At 43.6% G+C, this 24361-nt stretch overlaps 1 long non-coding RNA gene and 1 pseudogene across 1 annotated transcript in view; one reads left to right on the plus strand and one right to left on the minus strand.

The window, feature by feature from the left end:
• Positions 1-8644: 8644 nt before the first annotated feature.
• Positions 8645-12386, minus strand: LOC100057524 (uncharacterized protein C2orf78-like; annotated as a pseudogene).
• A 7923-nt stretch (positions 12387-20309) lies between these two features.
• The window catches only part of LOC111768064 (uncharacterized), a 34973-nt gene continuing 30921 nt past the window's right edge, over positions 20310-24361 (plus strand). Inside the window, exon 1 of the long non-coding RNA XR_011425974.1 lies at positions 20310-20473. This is a non-coding gene — a long non-coding RNA (uncharacterized lncRNA). The remainder of the gene's footprint in view (positions 20474-24361) is intronic.

The following is a 24361-nucleotide window of genomic DNA, read 5'->3' on the forward strand; positions in this document are numbered from 1 at the left end:
ATTATCAGGTTCTTTTGTTTCTACAAGCATAAAGACACATGTTGGTATTCTCCGGGAGCCCCTGCAGATAACTCTGGGAAGACAGTTGTAAAAACACTCTACTGTGTCTCCAAAACGCTATTTCTCTACTAATTCTTTCCCTTCTGAATGTAAACAGTGGATTCCACTTAAAGAAATTGGTGCACTGGTGGTGCTGGTCATAGGGAGGGCACACGATGCAGGTGAGGTCCTGGCAGGAGCCAACACAGGACAAAATCTGACTCATTCAGCCTCTCATTCAGTAAATGTTTGCTGGGCATCTACTATGAGCCAGCTTCCATTCTAAGTGTTAGGGATACATCAGTGAACAAATACTGTTATTGTGGAAGTCCAGGCAGAAGCAATGGTAGCCAATTATGGTGATAACTGAGATGAACAATGAAAAACAGTGGCCATTATGTTCTTGGGACCAAGTCTTCACTACAAGGCAATTAGAGCTTGGAGCAGAAAGCCTCCAAAGCTAAATGCCTTCATTAATTGAGCAAATATTTGTTGACTACCTATCGTGTTAATGGATCTATGTCAGGTGATGGGTCCACAATCATGAAAAAGAAAAACTTAGTTCCTGTTGTTTTAAGGCCTTCATGGATGAGGGCTTAGAGCCATCAAAAGGAAAAAAAAAAATCTTTAAAAGATGAGTAAGTTTCTCAAGGGCATGCTAGGTGAGCTCCATGCATTAAGACACTAAAACAGCCTATCTTGAACATTGCTAGGAAATGGGGGTGCTCTGAAAGCAGAAATGGAATGTGTACTGAAGACAAATTGTTCACATTGTTCAATTTTTTTCTGTGAACCCACTGGGAATATAAAATAACAAATAGAATTTGAAAAGTAAATACTTGGGAAGAAAAAGATCTGGTATGAGCTGTTCATAAAAAGGGAAATATGGAAAGTACACCGGGCTCTTTTATGTGTATTATGAATGAACACAAATTGTATTCCTTTTCACTTGGAGTTGAAATTATGTGATGGAGAAGTTGTTCCTTGAGAAGACGACTACGGTAAAACCAGTAACATTAAGATGAATCTGAGGTTTGGAGCTCCACCTATAGTTTGTTTGAGGACTCGTATCTCCTGTTGCTAAGGAAAATGTCTAGTTGGGAAAATGAGTTCTTATGCATACTTGGAAAGGTTTTTAGTGTGTGTGTATTGTTACAATTAATGCTTAAATGTGTACAAAAGGGGTCGATTTTATTTTAGATGTATTTTCTTCCTTTGTTACCTGCTAGTTACCTGTGAATTCTATAATTTATTTCCTAATGATTCAAAGCCTTTTGTTTTAGATAAGAGCACCATTCTCAAGGTTGTATATTTCAACAAGAGTTAAATGAGATAAGAAACTTTAGGGCTATTTGGGTTGGATACTTTGGGTTGAGGGATTTTATCATTTTATATTTGGTTTACATATTTCTCTGCAAAAATATTGGCATATGTCCAGGCACTTTGTCCTATGTCCTATGGCATATGTCCATAGCTTTGAATGTAAGATAAAGAATTGCATGCCACTGTATTTATACTCTTTGAAAGAATTCAGCCAGTCAATCAATTAATATTTATTGAGTACCTAATGTGTGCCAAACACTGTTCAAGGCATTGGGCACATATATCAGTGAACAAAGCAGACAAAAAAACACAACCGTGCCCTCAAGTATCTTACATTCTAGTGATGGGTGAGGGAGGGACGGATTATAAATAATTATTGAGATAAATAAGTAAATTACATGGTGTATTTGAAGATTCTAAGTACTATGGGAAAGTGGGTCTTGGTAAAGGGGATAAGATTGAAGGAAAGGAAAAGTGCAGGGAGGCAGTTGCAATTTCAAATAGTGTGGTGAGGTAAACCCTCATTGAAAATTTTTAATAGGGACTTGAAGGAGGTAGGGAGGAATTCCAGGCAGGGAACAGCAAGTGCAAAGGCCCTGAGCCAGGAGCCTGCTGGTGTATTTAAGGAAGGGCAAGGGCTCAGCATGACTGGAGTGGAGTGAACGAAAGGAAGTACAGCAGTAGATCACATAGGGCACAAGTGAGCAAACTACAGTGCACCTCTCTTTGTAAATGAACTTTTGTAGGAACATAGCCATGTCCAATTATGTATTTTTTGTGACTGCTTTCATGCTACAACTGCGGAGTTGTGTAGCTGAGACAGAGACAATCTGGTCTGCAAAGACTAACATATTTACTGTCTGGCTCTTTATAGAAACTGTTTGCTGACCCCTGATGTAGGTAGGGCCATTATAAGGATGTTGGCTTTGACTCAGAAAAGTGAGGAGCCATGGGAGGATTTGAGCAGAAGATGGTCAGGATCTGACATGTTTTGAAAGGATCATTAGGGTAGCTGGGTTGACAAATTTTAGAAAGAAAGGGTGGGAACAGGGAACCAGTTAACACTGGGGCTCATGAGGTACACTGGGATACCCCCAGGATACCAAAAAAATTCACTGAGGTGTGGCAGGATATTTAAAAATTTTTAAGGATTCACAGCAATACTTGATAACTGTTAGATAGTGTGAGCTTCTAGCTAGTAGGTAGTTCACAGTTTCAACATTAGGCCATGCTATATTCCTTTCAATGCTGTCTTATCTTTGTGAAGCTGGGTTTTTGGCAGGTGCTGTAATAAAAAGCGAGTGCTATTTGAAAATCAATGTAGAGCAGGAAATGAAGCTGGCAGTGTCCAATTTAATTCCAAGGTTTGAGATGTTGGACAGTGCCCAACAGTCACATTCCATTCCAAGTGATTGTGGTTAAAAGTGAAATAAAAATATTTTTTCTTTTAATTTATATGTATTATTTTTCAAATGTCTACTTAGTTGTTAGAACATTGTATGACTGCACAATGTGTTATATTATTGCAGCATTTTTTCTGTGGCTTCTCACAGTTTGGTCTGCTTAAAAAGTAATGCTTAAAAAGCAGACATTAATTTTTTCGCAGTTCTGGAGTCCAGAAGTCTGAAGTCAGTATCACTGGGGAAAAATTAAGGTGTCAGCAGAGCTACTCTCCCTGCGGAGGCTCTTGGGGGAGATTTTTCTTCCTTGCCTCTTCCACCTTCTGGTGGCTGCTGGCATTGCTTGGGTAGTGGCTACAACACTCCAATCTTTGCCTCCCTGGTCACATTGTCTTTTCTTCTGTCTGCATCAAATCTCTTTCCGCCTCCATTTTATAAGGATGCGTGATTGCATTTAGGACTCATCCTGATAATCCAGGATAACCTCCCCGTCTCAAGACCGTTAATTTAATCACATATGCAAAGACCCTTTTCCTAAATAAGGTAGTAATATTTAAAGGTTTCAGGGATTAGGACCTGATCTCTTTGGATGGCCATTATCCAGCCTACTAATGCATACATACTTCTTAAATTGTTGGAACCTAACTGCTTAATAAATGGGACTGTTATGTATTTCTTTTAGCCTACAGATAAAATGCAAAGAGTTCTGTGAACCTAGAAAGTTTAGGAACCTCCGAGTTAGGAAGCTCTCTCAATAATCCAGGCAGGAAATGATAGAGGCTTGGACTAGAGTGGGAATGTAGGAAAGTGGTTAGAAGTGCACGAATTCTAGATACAATTGGAAGGTAAGGCAGATGGAATTTGCTTATGTTCTGGATGTGTGGTTGGGAGGGAAAGAGAGAAGTCAAATGACTTCAGAACTTTCTGGCCTGAGCAACTGGGAAAATGGCATTGCCATGAACTGAGATGAAGAAAACTGTGCGTGGACCAGCTTCTTTGCTGGGGAGGAGGGCAGATTGGAGGTTCCGCTTTGTATCTGTTTAGATAAGTAGATACAAAGAGAAGGAAAAGATACACATTCCTAACCAGGGCCTGCCTCCAGCCTATCCACCTGCCCACAGGCTTGCTTTACCTCTCATGGTGGCCAAATGTCCCTCTGCCCATTAGCACTTTAGGTTATAGTGTTTTGACTTATTCAAAACATGGACTGATGGGGCCGGCCTGGTGGCACAGTGGTTAAGTATGCACGTTCCGCTTCAGCGGCCTGGGGTTCGCCAGTTCGGATCCCGGGTGTGGACATGGTGCCGCTTGGCAAGCCGTGCTGTGGTAGGCATCCCACATATAAAGTAGAGGAAGATGGGCATGGATGTTAGCTCAGGGCCAGTCTTCCTCCGAAAAAAGAGGAGGATTGGCAACAGAAGTTAGCTCAGGGCTAATCTTCCTTAAAAAAAAGAAAAAAACCCCATGGACTGAGCAAATACAGACATGAGGTGCCATGTTAGACAGAGGAGACTCAGACAGCCTCATCTGACCCAGAGTCCTAAGGAGGGTGAGGCAAACAGGGCTATGCTTTGGAACTGAAAATTACAGGGCCCCCAAATTTAAAATAATTATGTCAAACAATGGAGAAGAATTTCAGAAAGATGGGGGCAGCAGCGTAGTTTTTGAATCTCCCCAAACTCTCTCATGGAAATAGATCAATCAAAACCAAATGCCCACGGGTAGCATTTGCCACGAGACTAGGAACTCTAAAACAAGAGGGTGAGGCAGACCACCACTAACAGGCACAGAGCTGCCTGGTCACATCATCTGCACCAGAGAAAGCAGCAGACAGGAGGAAGCATCTGATGGACATGAGGGCAGGAGGCCTTCAGAATGCCAGCATGTATTCACTGGAAAGTGCTGTGGGCCACTCTGAGAACAGCAGCTGAGACTGGGAAGAGTTTTGCCCAACCCCAGAGTAAGAAGTATGAAAGGCCCGGGATAGAGTCTGAATGACCGGAGCAGTCTACCCTCTACATCTTCAAACTGAGCTGCCAGAGCTCCTTTCCAAGATGTGGCCCACACAGAGGAGAAACTTCTGGGATGAACAGACACAAAGAGAGACGTCTTGATAAAAGTTAGAGAAGGGAACAGAGCCAAAAACCCACAGAAAGCAAGCCTCATGTTTTTGAATAATACCTTGGAAACACACACAGAAGCTCTGTGAAGTTACAAAAAGGATCCTCAACCACACCTCCTTTTCAAAGTGCATTAAAACTGATTTCACCTAAAAATGAATAACAGAAAAGGATTGAGATCAAATCCAATACAAAGGTAGTCTGGAAAAAAGAGAATAAGGAGCAGAATAGCATCCCATCAGACAATGAAAGAAGTCAGAAAGGACAGGCCCACAAACCAGATCAAAACCATCACCTGCTATTCAAAATGAGCTAAAAGATTTTAGGAAAAACAGTGCAAAAGATGAAAGAACATGTTTGAGGAGGGAATGAAACTATTGTTTAATGGGTATAGAGTTTCTGTTTGGGATGATGAAAAACTTTTGGAAATGGTAAATGCTACCCATGGGTGTTTGGTTTGGGTTGATCTATTTCCACGACAGGGTTTGGGGCGATCACAACCTATCCTGCTGCCTCCATCTTTCTGAAGTCCTGCTCAATCTTTTGACATAATTTTTACAAATTTGGATAGTGGTGATGGTTGTACAACATCGTAAATGCACTTAATGCCACTGAATTGTATGCTTAAATGGTAAATTTTGTGTTATGTATATTTTACCAGAATAAAAAAGATGAAGGAACAACATAAATCAGAACTAGGTAAGATGATAGAACAAAGAACAGAATTAAAAGTAGAAGAAAATTCGAAAAATGAATATTGAATTAAAAATAACATGAGTGAATGAATATAATGGATAATTCCTTAAGAAACGAGAAAAGGAGGAAATTTTTTAAAATCTTAAGCAGATAAAAAGAATTCTAGAGAAATGGCAAATATAAAAGATAGGCAAAAAATCTAGGACAATTCTGAAAAGGGTAATTCAAATACATGTTAAGAATTTAGTATGCCTTAAAAGTGACACTTCAAATCAGTGGGACACATTAGTCAGTAAATTGTGATACATCCGTGTTGGGGTGTAAATCATTTCTCTGGAAGGATCTGCAGCGTGGCAAAAGTAAATGTGTCTAAGGGAGAAGGTAAATGAGTGGCTGGAGAACTTGGGTAAAAGGGTGAATTTCCATTGAATCCCCTTTTGTACCTTTCTCATGTTCTATCCTGTGCATCTATTACCTCTGAAATCTGACTGCCTGAGTTCAAATGCCAGCTCCCCCAATTGCTGACTCTTCACCTAGGGCAAATTCTTGACACCCTCCAAGCCTGTCCTCTTATCTGTGAAATGGGGTGAGTGATTTCGTGGGGTACTGCCTGCCACAGAATAAACTCCCAATAAATGTAAATTACTAGTGGAAATAGCCCAAACTTCCATGAACTGTGAATGGACAAACTAGTGTGGTGGATCCATACAATAGAATATTATACATTCATAAAAAGGAATGAAGGACTGACACACACTAAAACATGGATGAACTTTGAAAATATTCTGCTAAGTGAAAGAAGCCAGACAAAGTCACATATTGTGGTATATTTCATATGTGTGAAATGTGCAGAAAAGGCAAGTCCATAGAGACAGAAAACAGGTGAGTGGTTGCCGGGGGCTGGAGAGAGGAGGGAATGAAGAGTAACTACTAAAGGTTAAGGGGGTTTCTTTTAGGGGTGATGAAGATGTGATGGGGTAGACGACGATGGTTGCACAGGCTTGTGAATGGACCAAATGCCACTGAATTTGCAGTTTCAAGGGTGAATTTTAGGGTATGAAATTATGTCTCAAAAAATCATTTTAGAAATGTAAAGTACCAATTTTCCCATGTTAACTATCCACTGTCCCCATCTCTCCCCTCCTCCCACTCCATTCCATTCCATGTCCTCCCACTCTTCCCCTGATCACCCCCTCCAGATGCCCCATGAGGCCTCCCAAGGAGCAACTCTGGGCCATTGGGCACATACGTCCTACGCTGATGGAGCAGCGACCCCATGTGATTGCACACCCACCGCTCTTGCCCCATGAGCTGGACACTTCCAACATATTTTTTTCTGTGCTTTGGATGATGGTGATGTTTATAGAAGCAGCAGGGGGCAAGGCGGATGGAGGAGGACCTCGCAGGCCCCTCAAGTTAATATGTCTGAACAGACAGTTTTTTCAAAGAAGATATACAGATGTCCAACAGGCGCATGAAAAGATGTTCAACATCACTAATTTTTGGGGAAATGCAAGTCGAAACCACAATGAGATATCACCTCATGCCCATCAGAATGGCTATTATTAAAAAGACAAGAAACAATCTTTTGAAGAGGACGTGGAAAAAAAGGAACCCTCGCACACTGCTAGTGGGAATGTAAATTGGCACAGCCACTGTGGAAATCAGTATGGAGATTCTTCAAAAAGTTAATAATAAAACTATCACATGATCCAGTTATTCCACTTCTGGGTATTTATCCAAAGAATATGAAAACATTAATTGGAAAAGATATATGCGCCCCATGTTCATTGTGGCATTTTTCACAAAAGCCAAGACTTGGAAACAATCTAAGTGCCCACTGACAGATGAATGATAAAGAAGATGTGGTATATATATATACAATGGAATACTACTCAGCTATAAAAATGATGAAATATACCATTTGCGACAACATGGGTGGACCTTGAAGGGTGTTATGCTAAGCGAAATAAGTCAGACAGAGAAAGACAAATGCCATAGAATTTCACTCATATGTGAAAGATAAACAAATGAACAAACACATAGATACAGAGAACAAGTTGGCAGTTACCAGAGGGACAGCGGGTGGGGGGAAGACGAAAGGGGTAAAGGGGCACATGTGGATGATGATGGATGGCAGTTAGACTCTTGGTGGAGAACACAATGTAGTCTATACAGAAGGCAAAATATAATGATGTACCCCTGAAAGAAAAAGATTTAGGCTCCTCCAGAAGTTTGATCTCGTCCACCAGTAACCTCCGGATGCTGTGCTCTGAAAGCCAAGTTGGCTGCCTACTGGCGCTTGCAAATACTGGGGACTCCAATGGCACTTGCTCTTCTAAGTGCAATGTGACTGCAGCCCATTGCTGCATGTCAATAGTAAAGCGGCTCAATGATCCTGGCTTCGCGTGTTGTTGCAAAGGTTAACTGAAGTGGAGATTTGTGGGCCTGGTGCACAGGTGTTGAGGAAATGATGATTTCTCTGCCAGCCCTGTTCTGGGTGGGCCTCCTGCTGCAGCAGCTCCCATGGGGAGGCCCCTGTTATCAGCTGCCCCGACAGTAACTCAGCCCTGGCCGTTCATTTGGTAGATTCCCTTATGATTTGTACTCACCATCCCCAGCCATAATCATTCATGGATGAGGCGACACAAACATTTTGGAGAGGTCTGTTTCTCCTGTTTTCCAAAACACCAATGTAGTGGTCATGAGACATAAGGCCAGCATCCCTGAGAGGCTTTAGGCATTTCTCCTGGTCAACCTAGACTCACCTGCTGCCATCTTCAACTCTATTTCAATTTTACTCTCTTAACCCTCACCTCAGACCCTGCTTCTGACTTTGGCCATTTCCCCTACTCCTGCTTCTTTTTATAAACTCCTAAAACCTTTCCCCTTTTGGCTTTCCCAGCCCTGGATACAGTTCTTTCCTCTTCCTCAGTTTGTATGCCTTTTCTCTCACTCTCCTGTCCAGTTCTCAGTTCTTTCATGCAGCCTTAAATCCCCACCCTCACCAACAGAAACCACAGTTGACAGCATCTCCAAACTCAAAAGGCTTCTTTATGACTCATCTGTTAATTCTATTACATTTATTTATTCAGTTTTATTAAGTTTTACAATGTATCAGAGTAAATAAAAATGTATATCTATATTTGGAAAAATAGAAGATTCTAAAAGTGGCTCCAACTGTCCTAGCAGCCTTATATTGCATACCTGTAGTATCGAGCAATTTCCTTTTCTTTTTCCCTCTCAGTGAAAAACTGCACTTTCCCCAAAGAGGTGTACTTGGCAGCCTTCTCACGCTCCCATTGAGCCTGCCTCTTCATGGCCTCCCGCTCTGGCCTCTGCTCTTCTGTGATGGGCTTTGAGACCACTGGCCCTGAAACATTGGATTTCCTCCATGGAATTGGTTGGTTGCTGAAGTCTTGGAGTAGAAATTGGGTTTGAGGCTTGGGCAGGCCCTGGAGCTTGGTCACAGCAGTGGGAACAGGCTGCCCCTGGAGAGATATGCAAGATGCTGTTCTGTAGGGTACAGGCCTTGAAGCAGTGATCTGAGGAGCACTAGGCCAGGTCGGGTAGGTCAAACCTGGTCGAGCGGGGTTGGTGGAAATTGGCTGAGCTGGTCTGGCAGGACCTGTCAAAGATGCAGGAGCTGGCCGGGCGGAATTGACTGCAGTTGGTTGAGCTGAATTGGTAGAACCAGGCCGGGCAGGGTCAGCCACAGCAGGCCGATGTGAGGCCAGAGCCCGTGGCCTCCGAAGAACAGGTCGAGCTTGAGGCTTGTCCATGGACAGAAAAGGCAAAGGTACCAACCTGACCTTCTTGGGAGGTGGCAGCTCATCCTGGGATGGAGGTGGACACTCTTTTTCAGCACTGTCCTCTGCTTTCTGGGCTTTGACTTGAGTTTCCTCAGGACCTTGACCCTCGAGTCGGGTATCCAGCCACGGTTTGATAGCTGGGCAGGGCTGGGGGTGTTTGGGGTTGCTGGAGTTTCCCAGAGCCCTGGAGGAAGAGAGCCCAGTGTTTTTATCACTCTTCCTCCCCAGAGCATGAAACACCTGCACCGACTCCAGCATGTGCTGGCCGAGGCTGGTTCGAGGCCGCTTAAAGTTTTCTTGGCTCAGCTCGGGCTGATTCTTCTTCCACTTCATCTTCTGCATGCTTGTCTTCTCTTCCCCCTTGACTTGAATCCCTGACTGGTGACTCTCTCTGGCTTTCTTGGAGTTGTTTCCTCTGGTGCTCTTGGTCCTTTCCTGCCCATGGCTCTTAGTTGTACTGATCCTGCTGGGTGCAGCTTTCTGAGGTTTGCTGTTGGAGTGCTCGGCCTCATTCACAGGAGCCCTGCCACTGGCTGCAGAATTGCAAATAAGACCTTCCGCCCCTGACAGGCACTCCGGGTCCTTTGGCTGGATTTTGGCCTTGGGAGCACCATCGAGAGGCTCAGAGGCCTGATGTTTGTTCTTCCTGCTGTTATCGGAGGCAGCCTTTCTGCCACTTATCTTTTGCTGCAGCTGGATGGACTCGATGGCTCCTGTGTCTTTGGCTTGGATCAGCTCGGGGCCTTGGGGTTGATCAAGGTCTTTCAAGGGGTCGAATAGTTGGGGAAGGTGACCATCCTCCATCAGTGTAGCGATGTCTGCAAAGCCACCGCTAGCCTCGGTCCCGTTTTCCAGTGTCCCTTGGCCCTCAAGACTCAGGCTACTCTTTCCCAGATCAGCGTTTCCAGAACCAGGCCGCTCCTGTTGCCTGAGGGGATCAATGCAGGTCAGGAGCTGGAGAATATCAGGAATTTCTAAAGGATGTAGCAGGGGATCTTGGTTTTCTATTGGGATCTGGTTGGGATCCAGAGGCTTTGAAAGGTTGGTGTTAAACTCATCCCAGTTCTTTGGTGCTGGAGACAGTGCCAGAAGGTTACTTTTCGAAGTCTGGAGTGGAGCTGTCAGTGAAATGTCCCCAGGCTCAGGTGGTGGGTTACTCTGCAGCATCTGGGTATTTCTGCTACTGCAGGATTTGGGGAATTCCAGAGTTTGCTGTAGAAAAAATGTCTGGCCCAGGGAAGTCTCCATCCCCAGGGAAGTTTCCACCACTACAAAGGAAGCAAGGAAGAAGCGAGTCACTGTAGGTGAGATGTCCCCCCTAGTAACCAGTGCACCAATCATGCACCCTCCCACAGTGGGCAAGGCATTTCTACTAGCTCTTCTTAAGGATTGTGGACAGTGTCCTGTGCTAGGAGACAAAAGCAACTGTCCTACTTCTTACAGGATATCACTTGATGTCATTGTTCCTTAGTTTTCTCTGTATTTAATAGGGTCATAGGACAAATAAAAGTGATTTTTAAACTATGAAATGTTTTAAAAAGCCTAGGATTCGCCTGTAGAGTCCTTTGGATTCTGTCCACTTTCCTGAGAGAATAAGAACACTTCACACCGTGGACCAGGAGAGGGAGTGGAGCTCTTTCTAATGAAATCAGGACATGTCCTGAGCAAGGGCAGATTCTTAGCCTGCTTGCTTTGGACAGGATCTGGGAACAGAAAGTCTTAAATCCTCATGTCAATGAATGAAGGCAAAGTTAACCCTGAACTGCTACAATGAGAGTTATGCAGTGCCTTCCTAGGACACTAAAGCCATAGATCAGGGAACGGAGTCTGTTTCAGTGTGGTAGTACAGGGGACTGAGCACCGGGGCAGTGAGACATGTGGTGTCCTTTGTTGTCATTTGGGGTTCTCACCCATGTAGCGTAGATGGCCACACTGTGTCCCCTCTCCTACCTGTGTTAGGCGTTCTTATGAGGAGTCTTAAGCAGAGAATACTGAGTGAGGGTAGCGCTTATTTTATTTTATTTTTAAATATTGGCACCTGAGCTAACATCTGTTGCAAATCTTCATTTTTTTTCTTCTTCTTCTTTTCCTCCCCAAAGGCCCCCACTACATAGTTGTATATTCTAGTTGTAGGTGCTTCTGGCTCTCCTATGTGGGATGCCGCCTCAGCATGGCTTGATGAGCGGTGGTAGGTCTGCGCCCAGGATCTGAACCGGCGAAACTCTGGGCTGACGAAGCAGAATGTGCGACTCAACAACTTGGCCACAGAGCTGGCCCAGGGTAGTGCTTTATTAAAGTTGCAGGACATCAATTCTACCTGTCTGTGGCCTCACCACTTCCCAGCTGCAGATTTGACCTTATTTTTGATGTGGACCAGCTTCCTCTCTCTTGTTGCTGTTCGTACTCACCTTGAAATCTGGTTTGTGTGATGGGTTGAGCAGAGACACCATAGTAGAGCCCAGAGGTGGAGGCTGGTGGTAGGATATTTGTGGGCTGAATCTCCTTTAGAACCATCCCCATTTCTGGTTGAGGGGCAGAGGTCCCAGCTCCTGTGTAGGACACAGAGCCGCAGGACTGCAGACAGGGGCCAAGTTCTCCAGACAGCAGAGGCCCCAGTGTGCCGTGACCATAGTAGTACACCTGGCTTCCTTCCTGGTAGGGAAGTGACAGGCTGTGTCCCTGATTTGGAACCTGAGATGGTGTTCCCTGAGCAAGGCTGGCATAAAGTGATGGATACAGTGGGACCAAGTTATTGGCACCTGAAGTTCTGTCATACTCAGCTGCCATAGACATGGAAGAAACTACTGTCCTGGCCAATGACAGTCAGAGTGCAGTCTGCGAGTGAAGATGACTGTGCTTCCTGGGACACCCCACTCAAAGAGACCTGGATAGGAAGCAGCTGAGGTGGAGCTCTGGCTCTGGCCAGTCACTCCAGACACCGTGGTTGTGCTAGAATGTTGGTAAAGGTAGGCACTCCCCATGAGTGGCTGGGAAGAGGTGCCCGAGGCTGATGGCAGTAGCCATGCTGAACTGACAGCTGGAGCAGAGACTCTGGAGAGATTGCAGACACTTCCTGTTGTGGAAGCTGCATCGCTCACCACAGGAAGCGAGAGCTGCAGGGAGTTTGGAGTTCCAAGTAAAGATGGATTTTGGAAATTTTCTGTAAGGAACAAGAGGGTGATGAAAACTCAGTGAGATGATCAACTCTGACAATATTTGAGGAGCAGCATCATCTCAAGGTTGTTGCATCAGGAAGCCTCTCATCCCAGTGCTCACTGAGAGAGCAAACATCCACCTCTTTATGGTGGTTGTAAGGGCGGGAGCAGTTTGTTCTTTTCTGTGTAACTGCCTGTGCTCCCAGCTGCGGCAGAGATGTGCAGAAGCCCCATGTGGTGTGGGTCACACCTTGTTCTCTAGGCTGGAAGCCCCCTTCTCCCTGCCCATCCTTCCCTTGAGCCTCCCCTAGTCCCGACTCATCTACTCTTTGCTAGAATTGAAGTGTCTTAGAACTGGGATGTACTTAGAGACCTTCTGTTCTAACATTCTCATGGTACGAGTGAGGAAACTGCGGCTCAGAGAGGTCAGCTGGAGTGGTCCGATTCTCCCATTATGGCAGCATCATCACCAGGTCACAGAACCTAAGTCTCCTGACTTCTTGCCAGGACTCTGCTCTGACTGTTCCATGACCAGAACCCAGGAGAAGGAGACCTTCTAATGAGGCGTTTTCTTGGTCCCTTAGAAAACAGTGCAGCTGTTACCACTGTCTTCTTCAGTGTCTCATTTTGCTTGTACTGTTCACGTGCTGTTCCCTAGAGTTCACCCAGAAGTCAGCCCAGGTGGTAGGTGTAAAGGGTCGCTCTTACCCTCTTCAAGCCTGGTTTCTGATCCTACCTCCACATGACTGCCTGAGGGTGTGCATCCCAAGAAGTGCTTTTTGAAAGAAAACAGTAATTTAATCTCTCTGAGCTTCAGGTTACTCATCTGTGGAGCAGTTATGACAACAACAACAACAGGAATGGTAGTAATCAAACATGAATAAATGTTTATATTACATATGATTGATACTATGGAGGAAGATATAAGATATGTAAAACCAAAGTGAAAAATCATGAAAAACATATATCACAGAAATATACACATAATAATGAAATCTGTGGTATGTAGCAAGCATCAAAGCATAGTAAGTTTACTAATAAATGAAATTCTCTATCATACACGCTGTGTCTTGAAAGTGAATATTACCTGCTGTATTGTAGTGAATACTATTTAGCAAGAAACAGCCCAGAGTGGAAGGTGACTTTGAATGAATTCCTAGCCAGTACATTACAGACAGAGAAGATATATTAGTAAAAATTGCATAGCAAGCTGAAAAATGCTATAAATGTGAATGTATAGGTGGCCACAATATATGCAGACGGATATTTCAGTAAAAACTGGTTCAAAGCAGAGAGTAACATCCTAAGTGTAAAGGAATTCCATTATGTACTCATTCTTATTTTTCTGAATATGACTAAGTAACAGATGTCAAGCCTAGTACAAATATTTCTCTTAGTATAGCTGCATTAGAAGGAGAAGAGGACACTTAACAGCCATCATGAAGGTTTTTATATTTATCCTGAAACCCTGATTATAATTGCCTTCAACATCCAGGAAAGTGTCATCCCCAAAGACTAAAAACACCAACATCCTTAGAATCCAACTTTAAAAAATTTGGTATAGGAAAACTGACAGGATTACACAAAATTGCCTTAGATAAATGTTGCATGAGAGATGTGGGGCTTGACTTTTTCTTTTTCTTCTTAGGCAGCTTAGATCTAGAAACAGATGGCAGCTGTTTCTCAGTGCGCTCTCTGTGTCAGGAAGAAAATGACTTAAAGATGAAAAGCAGCCTTGACTTGGAACCTACTTATCACACAAAGAGATTAGTCTGTCTGATTCAAGTTAAGAGATATTATTTTTTTAAAAACAATTTTATTTTTAATAGGAAAAACATCTACATAATTTAAAATGAGAATGCAATAAAACAGTGAAAATTCTGTTTCCTCCAGCCACCTGGATAATCACTTTTATTAGTTTCCGGATTATAGGAAGTGTCATTTCTAAAACATATTCCTAAAATGTGTTTATTCAAAACAATCAGGTGCCATCCATGTTCAGAGAGGCAATAGAAAAAAGCAAACAGGCGAGTCTGAGTCTGAGAAGCCGCTTTGCCTGGCGATGCCCTGTTCTTCCTCACTGGCCTTCCTCGGCTGTGAATGTGAGCGTTTGCTCAAGTCAACTGTGCTTCGCCCTGCTCTGAGCACATTTCACTCTGCGCTCTTCCTGCTTCAATTGAAAATCTTTGGTTCCTTTAACATTCTGTGCCAAACCACCTCTTTTTCCTTGAGAGTTCCTCCTTGCTCTCCTCCTCATTCTTCTATTTCTCTTGCCTCTTGGTTCCTGTTGTCCTGTGCTGATGAAAACAATTCTAAACTTCCTGACCTTTGAAGTCTTGTCTCCCTACAGCCCAGTACTCTCCATCATCTCTCCCTACTTTTCTTTTCACTTCATTTAGGTAGAAAATTCCAAACATGTGAATATTGCCTTTTGAACAGCACTAATTAAAATGTTTAAATTTAAATACTACAGTTGAAATGTCAGTGGAGGGAGACCATTACAGATGAAACCTCTTGGTATATATTGCTAGTTTCCTACATCACCTAGGATTTCTGTCTCTTTCTGTGGAAACACCCTCAAGAAGTCTCTGATTTCATTTCTAACTGGGTGCCCTTTAAGACTCAATATTAGAAAACAGAGGGAGCAGAGGAACAATGGATGTAATATCCTGATGTGATGGATGAAGAGAAAACAGAGTTTGTGAGAGAGTCAATGACTTGTCCAAAGTCACACAGCCCGTAAATGTCAAAGTCAAAACTGAAATTAGGTCGCCAAGTTTCTAATTCAATAATTTCCCTCATTTTCCCATACTATATGAATCTACTCCAAAATTTAGGGACAAAATTACATGATGAAAACTTTTGAAAAGTTAGTTTCCAGGGGCTGGCCCCGTGGCCAAGTGGTTAAGTTGGTATGCTTCGCTTCAGCAGCCCAGAGTTTCGCCAGTTTGGATCCTGGGCGTGGACATGGCACCGCTCATCAAGCCATGTTGAGGCGGCATCCCCCATGCCACAACTAGAAGGACCCACAACTAAAAATATACAACTATGTACTGGGGCAGGCATTGGGAGAGGAAAAAGAAAAAAATAAAATCTTAAAAAAAAAAGTTAGTTTCCTTACCTGACATGGTGAGAGAAGATGAAGGATTGGCTGTGGATCCAAGTATGAGAAGATGATACCACATGAAGTCTGAGTGGCTGCCAACAAAGAGCGGTGTGTCCAGTACGAAAGTCACTGGTCACACTGGTCACTTGCGATGATCCAAATTTATTTACAGACAACTCCATGGGAACCCCAAGATTCTACCAGGTGGCAATAGGTCTAGGGGGAGAATGATGTCACAGAGCAGGCAGTTCAAAGGTACGAGACAGCCAATAGGGTGGCCAGATTCCCCACAAGAAGATGGGATTGGGTGGAGGGAGTCGGGGGAGAGCTACAGCAGCACCTGCATGGCTGAGCTCTGGGGAGGTGACATCCTAGGAGCCACATGTGCTAGTCTCTCTTCCCCAGGCTCTTATGTTAGGGAATCCTCTCAACGATCCTTATAGATGTTCATTAATGTAATTAACCCATAGTTCTTTGTATTCTATGAATTATACTTTATAATATATATTGTACATTAGTAATTACATGTACAGTTAGTTAATATCCTTAGAGAGGAAGGAAAAGGACATCTAGGTTGACCTATTACCGTTGTTCTGAAATCCTACCAGGTGATCTAACGGTGAACTTACTGCAGGTTTTAAGGAGCAAAGGAAAGGACTGGGAGCTCTTTCCGTAACTTGGTTAAAGAGTAGGGTGAGGTTTGTTGAGTGCCCCTTGTGAGGAGTGATGTGGTTCAAAGCTCTTCTCTTTCAGTTTTTTCCCCTTGAATCCTACCTTCCTTCGACAGGGCTGGGCTGGGCTGGGTTGGACTTGCATCTCTCTGCTGCTCTCCTTTTCTTTTTTCTGCATTATAGACCTTATTTCTGGGACCAGCCACGATCTTGTATCTTACCCTCTTGGATATTATTTCCTGTCACCTTCCAGCAGCAGAAGTCTTCCTTCCAGTGCCTGATGCTTCTGAAAATGGCATCTGCCCATTAGAAGCAGATGCCAGAGAGCCAGAGACAGAGCTGAGGGCAGAACTCTTCTCTTCCAGCCTTGGGTTGCAATTCTTTTGCCCGTAATTTGCTACCTCTGGCTCCTTGGACCACACAGGCCTCCTTGCATCCCTCTCTTTTATACATGAGAGGCATTTGGGGTCCTCCCCTTTTCTCCTCCCCTAAGTGTATCCAGTGTGGCAGTTGCTGTAGCCTCCTCCCTCTTGGAAACAGCCACTGTAGAACATTGGGCCTCTAGGGTTCTCTGTCAGCCATGGTTGTGTGCAAGGCCAGGCAACATGAAGAGGAGAATAGTGAGAGAAAGAGGAGGACATTCGTGGATAATAGGGAAGAGGCAAGGTGAAAGGGACCTGAAAACAACTGTCTGTGGATTTTTGGGTTTCAGTGAGAAACAGGTTGACACATTTTGCCTTCATTTTGTGTTAAGAGAACAGACAGTTCAGTATATATTTATTCATTTTGCTGAATGCTCCTGCAACATCCACGAATTATGTACACTAAAGAGAACCTTAAATTACTCTTTCTCACTTTGTTTTATGTGATATTACATCATTTATGTTATTCATTGGTATGCTTGTAGAATATGGGTTGTTTTCAAATGCTCTGGGTCTGTCTCCGTGTTTTTCCTGGTTGTGTTTTTAAGGATCCAACACTGGGAGACAGATCACATGCTGTTCCCCTGATGATTGTTCATTTAAGCGTCATGAACTAACTTGACCTGAAGGGTTCTGTGGAGAAACTTACGAGGGGTCTGTGAGAAGCATTGTGGTGAGTTGCACAGTGCCCTCACGCCTAAGGAGCAGATGTCTGCAGTGCACCCGGCTGGCCTGGGAGCCTCTGCTTTTGTGCCCCTGCTTAGTGCTCTTCTCTCTAATCACTCTGGTGACTGCGAGACAGTGGGCGAGGGCTGAGTTGCTGCTGATTTGTATGTGGATTCAGCTGGTTTGGGGAGGAAATCTGTGGATCTAGTCATTTTCCTTGGTGGTAAGCTTTTCAGATGCCTAGGTGGACGTGTCTCGGGACTTTTCTAGTGCGAATGAGTAGGAGGTGTGTGATCCAAGATGCCAAGAGCCCATGAGAAGATAGCTGCTAGATGTGACCTCCAAAGACACACATTTCATTTATAGGCCTATTTTTCCTGTTGTGAAATGAGAATGTTTTGAGTGATGGCAAAGGATGCTTACCTGAGAAGAAATTGTGAAGGGTGTTGCAGTGTAGAGATATGGCTTGAGCTCATGAAATCTTTGAAAGTTTTTGCCCTTAAGCTTTATACATCAGATAGCTTACTTCCATGACATTAGGATGTAAAGTGAGGCCAATGACATATCCACACACACACACAGGTCTGTCTCTTCTCTCTGTTCCTGTGGAAATGAAGGGAATCCAGAGCTACTTCAGATTAGGGTTGGTGGTGTAAGATTGGGGGAGCTCTGGAAAGACAAATTCCAGTAGCAGTAACATGTTTACACATGAAAATATTCACTTCCAACATCCAGTTTACTTAGACAAACCCTTACTTGGGCCTTTCCTGGTCCCAGCCTCTATAACCACTTTCTCTCCATAGTTCCAGCCATTTAACCTTAGCTTACAGCCTCAGCATCATCTTAACCTCTAAGAGAATCTTAAATGAAGCAGGAAGAACCTCAGAAGCTTTAGTCCAATGCTCTACACTCTACAGTACAAGCCTTACACACACAGAAAGTCTTTTTTTATAGTTCGGGTATTGTCTTGTTCCATAGAAACACTTCCTGCATTTTGTTCCCATGGAGATAACTGAGACTTGTCTTGCTGTAACATACACCATCCATCTATCCGTGAGGCTCTTCCTTACTCTCCCCATTGTCACTTTTTGATTTTATTAAGGCCTGGAATCCCTTAAACTCCTCCATGTATCCTGGGGCTCTACCACATACTGGCATATTTTGTTAGTATCAACTGCTTAGCTGTTTGGGGCTCAAAATATTCCTTACTCCTATATTTTCCATTCCAGTGTCCTGCGTACCTATTAAGGCATTCTTTTACCTCATGTTGGCTTCATACCTCTGAGGCCTACACTTTTGTTGCTTCCCATTCTTTTTGGAAACTCTGTTATGCTTAGGTCTAGATTTTCTTGTGTCAGCTGAGATGTTCCCACCCCAGCTTGTGTCATTTAGCAAATTGGAAATGCAAGACCAATATAGCTTTTACAGATTCTGATAGATTTATGTCACATTTCGTGTAGTCATGTCTATAGATATTTTTACCCTATGTACTTTTATGCCAATACGACACCTATTGGATATTTTTTTTCATAAGTTCCAAGTGAATATTTTCTGATGTAATATCAAACTTGAATGTGCCGAGTTGTAAGTTTTCAAACTATGCTGTGCTAACTTCTGTCGTTATTTTTCCGAATACCAACCTACTAATATTGACCCAGTGTTAATTATGTAAATATTTCTGAACTGTAAATGCTTGGGGTTTTGAACTTGGTTAGACTATGACTGTCCCAGAAATGTTAAAGTTGGTGATCATTTTATCCATTCATTCATTTATTTCATAACTCTGACCTTTCTGACCCTCCATTTACCTAGCTCTCCCATGGTTGTGAAGATTGTTAACAGTGTTTGTAAGATATTTTCAGAAATTAGAAAATAGAAAATAAAAAACATTTGCCATTAGAATTATCCACAGTTTAATCTGAAATTTAGTGCCCCTTCTGCCTTCAGACCTATTGTAGGACATGCTGTCCTTTGCCGTTCCACTTGTAGCCAAATTCAGAGTTTTCCTAACAGGGACAGCTCTCTGTGCCTGATACTGTATGGGAATCTTAGCTTGAGCTCCACTCTTACCACTCTCAGTCATTTTTTGGTATTTTCTATAATAATCATACCGCCAACCTCTAGCTGATACCTGGCACAGTATAGGAATCCAATAAAAGTTTCACTGTAAGTGGGAGTGTAGGTCGTTACAATGGTTTTGGAGGGTAATTAGACAGTACTTTTCAAAATTTTAAGTTTGCATGTCCTTCTTTCCAGAAGTTCTACTTCTCGGAATTTAGCAGTAGCTGCGTTCATGCATGAGGATGTTCACATTGCAGTCTGTCTGTAATAGAGGACAAAAGAACTGAAAACAATCAAAAGTCTGTCAATGTTGTACTCATTATATAAAGTATGGTAATTATACTCAATTAAATACTATGCAAGCATTAAAAAGAATAGAATGGATGTATGAATAAATGGACTGGGAAGTTCAGTCTGAAATAGATTGTAGACTATGTAGAGTACGCTGCTTTTACATGAAATAGAGGATATGCCTATATATATAAGGAAATATTTGTATATAATACACAATGAGTGAATGTAAGCACTTGGAAAATATCTGGAGAACCCCACAAAAAAACTGGGGGGTGGAGGGTGAGACTTCACTTTTCATTCCGTGTCCTATACTGTTTGAAATCTCAAGGCTGTGACAAACGCACTCATGTGCATGAGCTGTACTACCGGCCTCAGGCGAAGGAGGGCGCTGTAGGCACCAGAGGGTCTGTTCGCTAATCGGGCTTCTCTGGCAGCCGGCGTGGCCACGTCATCAGGACACGCGGTGGCGCATGCGCAGTAGTAAGGATTTAGGTGCTGCCTGGTTTTCTGCCCAGGCGCCCGCGGTTGGCTAGCGTGTTCTGGCACTGAGGGCGTGGAACTGGGGAGTCTGTCACTCTTGGCGGGTAGTCGGCATCTTGGGACCCACATGAGCCAATGACATCATGTCTGCCGTGACCGGGTCCAGGGACCCGTGTTTGCCGGACATTGTTCAGCCAAGAGGGAGGGCGGAAACCACGTCCCCAAAAGGTAATACACCTTGGTCCCTGAGCGTGGTCCTGCCGCCTGTTAGCTCCTGGGACTGGACCTCGTCCACTGTGGCTGCTCCGGCCACAGCAGCTGGAACGGAGAGTCCGAGATATCTGATTTCTCCCCCATCCTTTTGAAAGGGAGGCTCTGACCATTGCTGCTCGGGTAAAATGCGGAGGGACTGCTCTTTAGGATGGTCTGTCAGTGCTGGGGACACTAAACTATGAAAACTGAGTCCCGCTCAATTCCTCAAAGTATGTTGTTTTGGCGCAGAAAATGTGAGTGATGTGAACAAGGTTTGAGTGAAAAAGCCTTCCAGAACCGCTCAACTGTCTACGGAAAATGTTGGATTGTATCGTTTCCGGGAATCACAAAGGGCACCTGTTGCTTGCTTCCTACTGCGTCTCATCTGAGAGCTCTGCCTCTGCACGTTCAAGTGATTAATTTTGACACCTTGCTCTTATGTGCAGTGACCTCGTTTTTATTCCTTGAGACCCTCCTTTCCTCTATCTCATGCCTCATGAAGTCCCCGTCATTTGACCTCCTGAATATCTTGGAATCCATCACTTAATTTCCCTCAGCATCCTCATACAGAAGGTGCCTGATCTTTTGCATGTGGGTCCTGACTAGTGTGCATGTATCCACTCTCGTTTCCTTCCAATCCATTCTTCACACAGGAAATCTTTTTAATATGCAAGTTGGAACATTGCTCGGAAACATCACTCAAAAACGTTGTAAGAATAAAAGCGAACTCTTGACCCTGGCCTTGAAGAGTCTGCCTGGTCTAGAATCCTCTCTGCTTCTTCGGCCCGGTCTTGTGCCCCTTTTGCCCTCACTGTCTGTGCTTCAGATTCACTGAGTTAACCTCGGTGAGTTCTCCCTCATCCTACAGAGGTCAGTTCAAAGATTACTTTTCAGTGTGACTCCTAGCATTAAGTGAAGTTCACAGCCCCTTTTCCATCCGATTTTCTTTTAAAATACGAACTTGAAGGTCCACACAGATTGTATTTGATGGCATCAGTTGTATGAGGACTAAAATAAACCGTAAAGTGAAAGAACTGAATTTAAACAATTTCAGTCAACGTATGAGTATTGACGAACCTTAGCATTCAGGACTGGGCTGACTTATCAGGGATACAGAAGGGCTGGCCATCTGTGGTCTTAGGCCTTGTTTGTGGAGACCTTTGCTCTGTTTTGTTATCTTCTATCTAGTTTCAAGATGGGGAACAGGAAGAAAGGGAATATAGGTGGTCACTAGGTGGGGCTGAAGAAGGGGAGCAGGAGGATGCAGAGCAGAGAGCAGAGGGGACCTACTGTGTGGGCTGTGAATTCCATTTTCAAGGAGCCCCGTTGTACGCAGGGAGACAGGCTAACGTCAAATTTGGCTCACAAAAAATGTATTAGCAGGTGGAAAGACTGTAATCCCAGTTGGACGTTGGATGACTGGGACTCGTTTCATTCCTTTCAAAGTTCCTTTCAAAAAAGTAAGATAGCGTTCAGTATTCTTTCAGAAATCTGAATTCACCATGTAGAACTCTGGTCTTGAACCCTGTCTCACTCCATTTCCCCTTTTTATAGTAAATACTTTGTGATAGCCCCTTTACTCTCCTGAACTGAAATTCATAGATGTATACAACCGACTTCCTACTTAAATTTAAGAAAAAGAAAAAATCAGTGTAATGCTCTAACTATAAAATAAAGGATAAATAAAGTAATTTAGAATAGAGTAATATGTGTTTACATTTCCATGTGTCAATGTTTGGGCATGGCTTTACTAAAAATAAAGAAATTGTCAGTTACTTGCACCATGAACACAAAAGCTTCTCATGCTCACTGATCTGGGTGGGTATGTTGCCTTGGTGGCAGGAGTTTCAGTGATTGTGAGCTACGCTTCGTAGATTTCCAAAGAAAACAAAGTACAGTGTTCTCTTGGATGATAAGGTGACTGCTATCCTAGAAAATTCGCTGTATGTGTAAACTGCAAAGAAACCCTTTGTGTTTATGTGTGAAATGGAGTTAGGTTCTAAGGCTTAGATAATTATGAACAGTTTTTCACCTCTATGGATGTTGAACAGGACTTTGGAAAGTCATCCAGGTGTGAGACCCACTTGTGGAAGTGTTCTGAATTTGGCAAGATGTCTTATACCCATGACCCTCACCCACTAAATGCCAATAAGACCCCTTCATGCCCCTCGTTATAACCACAAAAATGCCCTGGATCAGCAAGGTCAGGATTTCAGTATGGAAACTCTGAAAAATTGTGTTTCTGTTTGAACTATGAAAGGAATAGGTGGGGAAAGCTTTTGACTGACATGAAAAAGGTGAGGAGAGATTCCATGTCTCATTACCCTGCCTGGCACAGCGTGGATTAGTGTCAGGGAGAGCCCACTTTGACTGTATTGGGAATTTATTTAATTTGTGTCTCATAGGTCAGGGTTTCTTTCTTCTTCACCTACTCTGTCAATTCTGCTGCATCTCTGCACTTAAACATTAGTGATTTCATAAAGATAAGCAAATGGTTCTGATTTACATCTGGCAACACCAGGCTTATTGTTTGACACATCGTAACTACTTCCCAGTCTTTGTTGAATGAATGAACTGATGGCCCACCCCCACCCGCATGGGTGGTGCCTGTGAATTTCCTCCTATATTCCTCCTCCTCTATGCAATTGTCCTCACTCCTCGGTCCCTGCTCCACGGCCGCTGCAAGGGGATCCTGAGGTTCCCCCGGGTCCCTGCTCAGCCCCTTTTCTTCAAGGACATCAGCATAGAGAAGCAGGAAGACTCTTCAGTCTCCTTTCCTCTGCACAGCCAACGTCTTTCCTGTGTGACGTGGTTATAGGAAGCCTCCTCTAGTTCTGTGTGCACAAGGTGTTCTCTTCAGTGTTGGGACTGTTTAAGGCACCATCAAGGGGATTGCGAAGCTGCAGGGCCACTCCCAGTGCAGTCCCTGTTCACGCAGTAGAGGTAGGGAGATGAATGACCCCTGTGTGACAGTGGAATGGGACAAGGTGTCCTGGGTGTTTGAGGGAAGTCACCCAAGGCAAAGCTGCCTCAGTACTTGGTAGTCGAGTGTCAGGCACACTGGACTGTCAAGTGGCAAATGATGTGTCACAGAAATGCCACAGCAGAAATGCCTAGGAATGGAAAGGAGGGGGAAATGACAACAGACAGGGTTAATCAAGGACGGCTTCCTAAGGGGTCTGTGAGTAAATGAGTTATCTTAGGTTGGCTGTTGTTCAGATAGCTGGAGATGGTAATGATCCTCCAGCTCCAAGTCTGGAAGAAACTGACAGGAGAGATTGTACGCCTTGTTGTAATTGATACGGTCTTCAAACCTTTCACAATGTTCTGTGGAAGACTCAGCATCATAGCTCTGTCAGATCTCCCTAAGTTAATTTGTAAATTTAACGTCATCTCAAATCATCTGATTCTAAAGCTCATATAGAAAAAGAAACTTACATCGCCAGGAAAATTCTGAAAAAGAATAACTGTGGAAGGGGGTCATGTAGCCCTAGGAGAAATTAAGCCACATTAAAAGTGTTGCTGGAGCACAAGTGATTTTTAGGGCAGTGAAGCTAATCTGTCTGATACTATAAGGGTAAATACATGTCATCGTACATTGGCCAAAACCCATAGAATGTACAACACAGAGTGACCTGTGATCTGAGCTATGGACTTTGATTGATAATGATGTGTTGATGTTGGTTCATTGATCCTAACAAATGGAGCATACTGTTATGGAACGTTGATGGTGGAGAAGGCTGTTTGGGGTGAAGGAGAAGGCTAAAGTGGGAACTCTCTACTTTCTGCTCTGTTTTGCTATGAAGCTAAAACTGCTCTAAAAACTAGTGTATTAGCTTTTTAATTTTTAATTTTTGTGTAAGG

Source organism: Equus caballus, chromosome 15, assembly GCF_041296265.1.
Source record: "Equus caballus isolate H_3958 breed thoroughbred chromosome 15, TB-T2T, whole genome shotgun sequence".
NCBI lineage: Eukaryota > Metazoa > Chordata > Mammalia > Perissodactyla > Equidae > Equus > Equus caballus.